This window comes from Mandrillus leucophaeus, unplaced genomic scaffold, assembly GCF_000951045.1.
Source record: "Mandrillus leucophaeus isolate KB7577 unplaced genomic scaffold, Mleu.le_1.0 Scaffold1, whole genome shotgun sequence".
Taxonomy (NCBI): Eukaryota; Metazoa; Chordata; class Mammalia; order Primates; family Cercopithecidae; genus Mandrillus; species Mandrillus leucophaeus.
Window position 1 is genome coordinate 4,847,372 of NW_012098097.1, and position 8,853 is coordinate 4,856,224.

Sequence of the window (8,853 nt, forward strand, 5' to 3'; positions counted from 1 at the left end):
TATATATATTATATTATATAATATATATATAGGCAGCAAGTCAGTTTTAGCCTTGGTCTTAGTTTGCTGACACCTGGTCTAGATAATTTGAATCTCTCCTGGCCCAAATTATGTATAATCTGAAACAATTATAGTTGGGGAGACTTCTAGAAGGGTGGGGTAAGGTTCTTGTCCCCACATTCCTAGTGAGTCAATCAGTCTGAAATGTACTGAGAAGCAATCAGCCAGGGTACTTCTCCCAGGCTTTGTTTATTCACCTCTTTGGGTTTTTTTTTTTTCGTTTTTATTATTTCAATAGTTTTGGGGGTATAGATGGCTTTTGGTTACATGGATAAGTTCTTTAGTGGTGATTTCTGAGATTTTAGTGCACCCGTCATCCAAACAGTGTACCCAATATGCAGTATTTTATCCCTAACCCCCTCCCAACCTTCTCCCTACCCCAAGTCCCCAAAGTCCATTATATCACTCATGCCTTTGCATCCTCATAGCTTAAGTCCCACTTATAAATGAGAAAGTACAATATTTGGTTTTCCATTCCTGAGTTACTTCACATAGAATAATGGCCTCCAACTCCATCCAAGTTGGTGCAAAAGACATTATTTCATTCCCATGTGCCTAAGATAAGAGGATATTTGGGTCCAGGAGTTCTGGGCTGATCAGGCATCTGCACTAAATTCACCATCAACATCAATATGGTGACCTTTTGAGAGCACGAGACCACCAGGTTGCCTCAGGAGGGGTGAACCGGCCCCGGTGGGAAACCGAACAGGTCACAACTCCCAGGCTGATCTGTATTCGCCTCTTTGTATGGCTCCTCCCTCTTCTTGTGCATCAGTGCCCTCTCCAAGTACCTTTTTTGCCACCACCCACTGCAGCCCTTATCCCATCTGGCGTAATAGGAGTTGATGACTGAAAGGAGCTGCAGAGACTTGGAACAGTTGGTGGCTAGTTCGAGATCTCCCCTCTCTACCAACTGTATGGTAAATGCACCTGATAGCAATAACTTAAGCATACCCTGAGAACAACGCTGTATGGCAGATGCACCTGACTGTGTTTTCAGAGTTCCAAGCTAAGGAATCTGGGAGGAGCCAATGCAGAGATTCATTTTTTATCTGTGAGGAACATCAGAATGCCCAGCCCTTCCTGCGAAACATGGGCCATGCAGGGATCAAGGCTCTTTGTTTGGGAGTCCAGTAAATGTTGCCAGGTGGAGACTGTCAGGGGAAGGGTGCTAAGTGAAAATGTTACATAAACTGCATGCTCTTTGCAAGTAGCTCCTGCCCAGCCCGCCACCACTGGACTCTCTCCCCTGTATGTAAGCCCCCAGCCCATGTCTCATCTGCTGGCTCTGGGTCTCGTCTCCAGCCTCCTGAACCTGGTGCCATCCCCACTGGAGTTGACAGGGGTTCAGCACAGTACCAACAATGAGATTTTCAGATTCCTGGGTTTGTGGTTCCATCTTCCTTCTGGCCACTGTGTTCCAGAAGAGGAGAAGGAGAGAGACAAAGGATGAACTGTAATGTGCTCCATCCCAGGCATTGCTCCGAGGGGTCCATAAGATGGTTTTTTGGTGGGGAAAGTTTTGTATTAGACAAATAGAACCCTCACAGCAAAGATGCACCTTATGTAAACTTATGTAAACTTATGTAAACAATAAGTATATGTGTATGACACAAAGCTTTGGAAGTTCCCTTGTTGAGAGTGGAGTCTTATATCACTCACCTTAATACATGCACAGGTCATTACCCGGTATAGGTAGGGAGCCTTTCTGCCTTCTCCACCTTTCCTTTCCTGCTCCAATTCTTTTTGTACGTTTCCAATAAAGTCCCCTTGTTTAAACCATTTTAGACATTGGGGCCTTGTCCAGGAGGCAGAAATGACATCTCAGAGCAGCCCATATATCAGATGGTGAGTGAGGGAGTTATAGGATGACAGTGGCATTCCAAGGGCCTCTATTTCCTTGTCACTTTTCCGTACAAACACATCAAATGCACAGTTGAGAACCACCAAGTGAAAATGACTCACGTGGCAAGAAAAGTCATTCATTCAAGGGTCCTCCCAATGACCTCTTCTGGCTTTCGGGTTTGATTCCCCTGACTGGTTTTATCTTACTGTCATACTTTCTGTTGCACCCAAGAGGCAGGCACTGGCGATGGTCAACTTTCCTTAGGGACCCAGCCATCCTGTTAGTTAAACAGTGATGAGGAAAGAGAAGAGAACAAGGAGATTTTGCATCTTAAAAATTGAAAGTTCCAATAGGTCATTTTGCTTAAAAAGAAATCTCTCTCACACCATAACCAAGGCAGAAAATATTTATACCCAACCCTCACCTCCACCTACAATCTCTGTTAGGCAGCTGCTCTATGACTTACTTTTCTGCTCAATATTGACCTCAATTGATATTTTACTCTAATTTCCCCTGAATAGAAATGTTTGGGGATTGTTTTGCTGGAGGAAGAGCACGTTGAGAGCCCATTGTGAATTTCACTGTCCCGTGCCATCTTTTTATGAAATCTTGTTCAATAAACAATCATTAGGGGCAACACGGTGGATGGGAAGGCCATAGGATTAGAAGTCATTCATGATCCCACATGGTAGGCATTTTCTCAGTAGAAGACAAGATTCAGTTTGAAAAGCATTTCTGTCACTCCCCAACTATGCGGATTACTTCATCTCTCCAGGCTTATCTTTCTTCTATTTGAAGGAAGAAAGGATGGCCGGGCACGGTGGCTCAAGTCTGTAATCCCCACACTTTGGGAGGCTGAGGTTGGCGGATTGCCTGAGGTCAAGAGTTCGAGACCAGCCTGACCAACATGGTGAAACCCTGTCTCTACTAAAAATACATAGATTAGCTGGGCGTTGTGGCAGATGTCTGTAATCCCAGCTACTCAGGAGGCTGAGGCAGGAGAATCTCTTCAACCTGGGAGGCAGAGGTTGCAGTGAGCTGAGATCACACCACTGCACTCCAGCCTGGGCGCAGAGCGAGACTCCGCCGCAAACAAAACAAAAGAAAACAAAAAAAAACAAATAAATAAATAAAAGGAGCAGGGTGGGAGTGGGAAGCATATATATGATCTCCATCATGCAGGGCTGTGAAGCTGGAACAGGGGCCACGTGATCACTCAGCACAGGGAAGGTGCTTAGAACATTCCATCCCCACTTCATTCGTGAAGCAAGAAACCATGCTAATAGCTCTCAAGAGTTGCAGAGAAGGATGTTACCCAGCCCTGTCCCCCAAGCGCTGGGTCTTCAGGGAAAACATCTGTGTACACAGATAACTCAGAATATTGGGTATATTGTGAAAGGTGCTGCCAGAACAGAGAAGAGTAAAAAAATTTATTCGAACAGCCGGTATTAGTAAAGGCTTCAGGGAAGAGGTGGCATGTGAGCTGAGCCTTGAAGGGCAAGGATGGAGATACAGCCGGGGCTTCTGGGAGGGAACCATGAGAGCACAGGCTGAAGACAGGAGGGGACAAAGCATTTCAGGAAATGATGAAGCATTAAGGACCGTCAGGTGCAGAGAGAGCCCAGAGTGAGTGAGGTTCAACCCACTGAATTTCAACCCACTGAATTTGCCTCTGCCCCACTGCTCTGGTGCAATGGAGCTTTCAAAGGTCTTGCTCATCATCCTCTTCCAACCTACTCATTCCTGCAGGAGTGTCTGGCTCTGTTGATCCGGGCAGTCATCCCCAAACCTTCTCCACAGGTGTCCATGAGCCTGTTTCTCCCTGAATCTTCTTTTCTTTTGCACAAGTCTCAGTATCATCTCAGTGTGCCCCCAGTGTCATCTTTTTGACCCTCTCCCTGGGTGGTCTCACACCCTCCTCAAAGAACTGAAGGAGGCCAGATTATGACAGAGCCACAGATGCAGTGCTGAGATTACATGGTTTCTTTTTTGTTTTGTTTTGTTTTGTTTTGACTCAGTCTCATTCTGTTGCCCAGGCAGGAGTGGTGCAACCGTAGCTCACTGCAGCCTCCACCTCCTGGGCTCAAGTCGTCCTCCTGCCTCAGCCTCCTGAGCATAGGCATGTACCAACATGCCGGGATAAGCTTTTTTATTTTTATAGAGACAGAGGTCTCACTATATTGCCCAAGCTGGTCTCAAACTCCTGGCCTCAAATGATCCTCCTGCCTCGGCTTTCCCAAATCACTGGAATTACAAACATGAGCAAGATTACATGTTATCATGGGGGAGGGGCACATAAGATTCTCAGATCAGGAAATGACATAATCAGAACGTCATTTTAACACAGTGAACGCACATCTGTGTCTGCCCAGGATAATCCCCTGGCATAATTATCAATGGAATCCCCATTCACTCATAAAAGCACTTTCATTTAGATGAAAAATTACATGATCACTCTCAGTTTAGATCACCCTGCTGTCCATGGGACACAGAAACCAGGGGCAAAAGGAGGCTGGACCAAAGAGAGCCATTCAGAGGCCATATCAACTATCCAAGCAGGAGGCAGGGACTTCCAAAGGCAGAGAACTCATGGGAAGGCAAAGTACTAGATCAAAGGACAAATTTGAAGGTGGGTTCAACAAGACCAATGATTACAGGATGAGTGATGGAGAAAAAAATAAGCAGACCCACTAGATGACTGACAGTTTAGTATCAGATATAGGGACTGGACGGGCTGAGCAGGATATTCTTGCATAAGAGGGCAAGGAGCTGGCAATGAGAATCTGGAGCACAGCAGAGGCCAGAGCTGGAGATGTGAATTTGGCAGATGGCAGAATCCTGGGAACAATCATGGCTGAAGAGGGACGGTGTGAGACCATCCAGAGAAAGGGTCAAAAAGATGACACTGGGGGCACACTGAGATGATACTGAGACTTGTGCAAAAGAAAAGAAGATTCAGGGAGAAACAGGCTCATGGACACCTGTGGAGAAGGTTTGGGGATGACTGCCCGGATCAACAGAGCCAGACGCTCCTGCAGGAATAAGTAGGTTGGAAGTGGACGATGAGCAAGACCTTTGAAAGTTCCATTGCACCAGAGCAGTGGGGCAGAGGCAAATTCAGTGGGTTGAAGAGGGAGTGGGCGGTAAGGAAGTGGTGTCAATAAGCACAGATGATTCTTTGGATAAATCTGTTAGTGTAAGGAAGGAAAGAGATGAGACTGTGGTTTGAGGGAATAATTTTTAAAAAATAGGGGGGCAGGGAAGCATTTGGGAAGTTAAATGTGAAACCTGAACATATTTGAACACCAAGAGGAAGACACTGGCAAGAAGCGGGGGGGTGTGAAGGTGCTGGAGATAACCATGTGGAGTAAGGTAGGAACAGATGGTTTCTGCTCCAGTGGGGAGGCCAGCCTTAGACAAGAGGTAGGACTCTGGAAGAAAGTGAGGCTGCACTTGGACGGAGTGAATGCTACAGGTGGTGGTGGCTATAGTAGCAGTATTATAACAACAATCATTAGTAGTAGTAACAATGAATGGTTAATCTTACTTTTTGTTTACTTGTAAGTTCTCTGCACTGTTTAATCCTCACAACAGCCCCATTTTATATGTGAGGAAACTGAGCCCAAGACAGGTTAATTAAATTGCCCATAAACCACTATAAAAAATGCCAGAAGGTAGATTGAAACCCAGGTCTTTCCAATGGCATAGCCAGACTTGTAGGCCACTTGGAGTCAGTATAGACCAATGGCTCAGTCCTTTCAGTGAGCTGGAGGTGAAGTCATCTTCTGTGAATGATGGGGGTGGATGTGGAGGCCTGAGGAAGGAGGAGAAGAGTTGAAACAGCTGCTGGGAAGAATGCAGTAGGGATGAGCCAGAGAAGAGAGAGGGCACGGACAGCTTCCCAGGGGCACTGATAGTAGATTCCATCTTGTTCTTATCACCCGCATTCCCAGTCCCATTTCCTACCAGTGGCATGCACCCCACATTCTTCTCATTTATTTTGTGTCCTCTCTCCTCTAATCCCTCCATCAAAGGAAATAAGAGCCATGTGGCCCAAGTGGAATGGGTCAGATTCTTCCCACTGCTGGAGGACTTGGTGATGGCCAGTGGGTAGAGCTGGGGAGGTGGTCCTCAGAGCCTTTGTCCTACCAAGGACACCCTCAGCCTAAAAGGTTTAGGGAAGCAGGGCATTCACCAGGCAACAGGGATTGCAGATGGAGTGTCTGGGAGCTGTGCCTCTGTGTTTAGAGGCCCAGAGTTGCTGTTTCTGACTTAGCCTCCCAAGTTGCCTGGGCCCAGCCAATAGCAGAAGAGAGCTGGAGCCAAAGTACTGATCCCAGGTGAACTAGCCATCTTCTATTCCATTAACAAGCCTATCCATCCCGTATGACCTCTTTCTATGGGAGATCTATTAATTTTAGTTAACAGTCAGTGAAGAGGACACCATTTGATCCCAGAGCTTAAACCCATACCTCTGATTCACTGGTTTGACCACTTAGAAAATAGTAGCAGGATCAAATAGGCTGAGCCTCCCTCTTTGGACAGAACTTCACTGAATTAGTAAATGGAAGGTGCTAGCCTTGGAGACAAGCTTAAAGATATGATATTACTGCTTGTCAGATGTGGACCACCACTTAAAAAAACCACTAAGCCACTGGTCAAATTGATAAAATCCATACAGGACCCGAATCTAGAAAACATGGGGCTCAACTCTAATTTCCATAAAAGTGGCCAACAGGACCAGGGAATCGGCATTGAATTCTCAATGTGTACTGACTTTCAGCCTCCAAATGTCATGGTTAACACACGGGGACTCAGGATACGACATCTGTGGGCTGGCAGGTTCTAGAAGCATTTATTGGAATCTTCTCAGGACTCTTTTCCACAGTGCTAGAAAGCCAGTTGTAAGAGAGTAATCACAACGAATTCTTAATAATTGAGAAAAAGCACGGGGAAAATGATCACATCTGTTCAGACTAAAATGGAATTGTTTGAGGGAATGCAAGCAGGCAACGCTCTAATCTACATTTAAGGCGACTATATTTGTAAGATTGGGGACAAGGAAGAGGAGAGAAGCAGCTCTTGAGAGACAGAGTCCTAAATCTGTATACCCAGCATCCATGGGTGAATATTTGGGAAGCAGTGATTTGTGTGTGTATGTGGGGGTGTGTGTGTGTATACACACGCACACATATAAGCACACACATTCTCACACACTCATACCCACAGACACTCCAGGTTTCTGAAGAGTTGTGTACCATTACCCAGCTCAAGTTGAAATGAACCCCGTGCCTCCCTGTAGCCCGTTTTGAGTGGTATTCTCCCACCATGGGCAGGAGAGTCTCCTGCAAACCCTGGCCACAGCGTCCTCAGTCCAACTCTCCAACAGATTACCATCCTTCCCTTAAGTCTCCCTGAAAAGCAGCCCAGGGGCAACAAATCCCTCCCTCTTCCACCAGTTCCAACATTTCTCTAATGAATGCAGGAGAAAATTAATTACAGAGGGATTTTCAAGACCTCAGTATCTAATGACCAGCCCCAGCGCCCCCTCCCTCCAGCTTCTTTGAGGCTCCTCATTGGCCCTGCCCAGCCCTGCCCTCCTCCCCTCCACCCTCCCCTCCCCTCCCTTCCCAGAACCCAGGAACAATACCGCAGGCTAATTAGGCAGGGAAAGAGTTTCTTGGCAAAAGGGGCTGAGTGCTAGGTCAGTACCTTGAACAACCCAGAAGAAAAACAAAACAGCATTAAAAGAAAAAGAAAGGGAGGGGGGACCTGTTAATCCCAAGTGCATTTCCGCCAAATATTCTCCTTTTCAAGTGTTTTCTTCCTGGTAAACAAAGTTCTGTGGCTGGCTTTGGAGATTTTAGGACTCGGTTGCTTAGTAATATTGGGGAAAACACGAAGTCCCCACCTCAGCCCCATTTTGTGCCTCTTCTCCCTCGCTCACTGCACTGAGGGGTGGTGACACATTCCCACATTGTGAGGGACAGCCCGTTTGTGAAGAAGAGCTGAGCTTTCTTTTCTTTTCTTCTTTTCATGTCTAACAGCTTCCCGAAGCTCGGCAAAGAACAGAGATTTCTGCTCCCAAGTTTGGTGAATCTACACCAGCGCTGTCCAGCAGAACTCGCTGTGATGAGGGAACTGTCCTATATCTGAACTGTCCTATATCTGTGCTGTCCAATATGGTGATCACTAACCGCACAGGGCCACTGGGCACTTGAAATATGGTTTGCACAAATGAGTAACTGAGTGTTAAATGTTATTTCATGTTGATTAATCGAAATTGAAAGAGCCACAGAGAACTTGTGGCTTGGAGAGCCACGGCTCCTGTCAAAACTTCTGTGGGCCGAGAGCAACCAAGGGCACAGCAGTAGCGTCTGGGTGGCTCGGTGACATTTACGAGGGACAGAGGATGGGATGGTATAAGGAACACAAACGAAGGTCCTGATTTCACTGCAGCCCTATCTTCTCTTTTCTGTGCCCTTGGGCATTGCTTAAATTGATCCTCAGTCCCCTCTTCTGTAACGTTAGAGACAATCACAAGAGTGCACCTCACGGTTGTTTTGAGGCGGGGCAATGGAAGCTGAGTCCGCTACTGACCCCTTCCACCAGAGAATAACAAACACAGGCAGACCTGGCGCTCTGCCTTCCTGCCTACTCTCCAGTCTCATCTCCTGCCCTTCCTTGGCTGGTATTTTTTGCTCCCAGAATTCCATGTACTTTCAACCTTGGCGTATTTGCCTCTCTCATGCTTTCTGTGTGGAATCCCTGCCCTTCTGGTTGCTTTGCCTTGGCCAAGAAGATTCCTGACCAATCTCAAGGGACCTAAAGAACAGGGAATCTTCTGAGCTCTGAGCTAGAAAGCCTGCTTCCCCTCTCTTGTTAGCCCATCTTCCCCTCTCCAGTCATCCCATCTTCCCCCTCCTGTCATCCCACCTTCCCCCTCC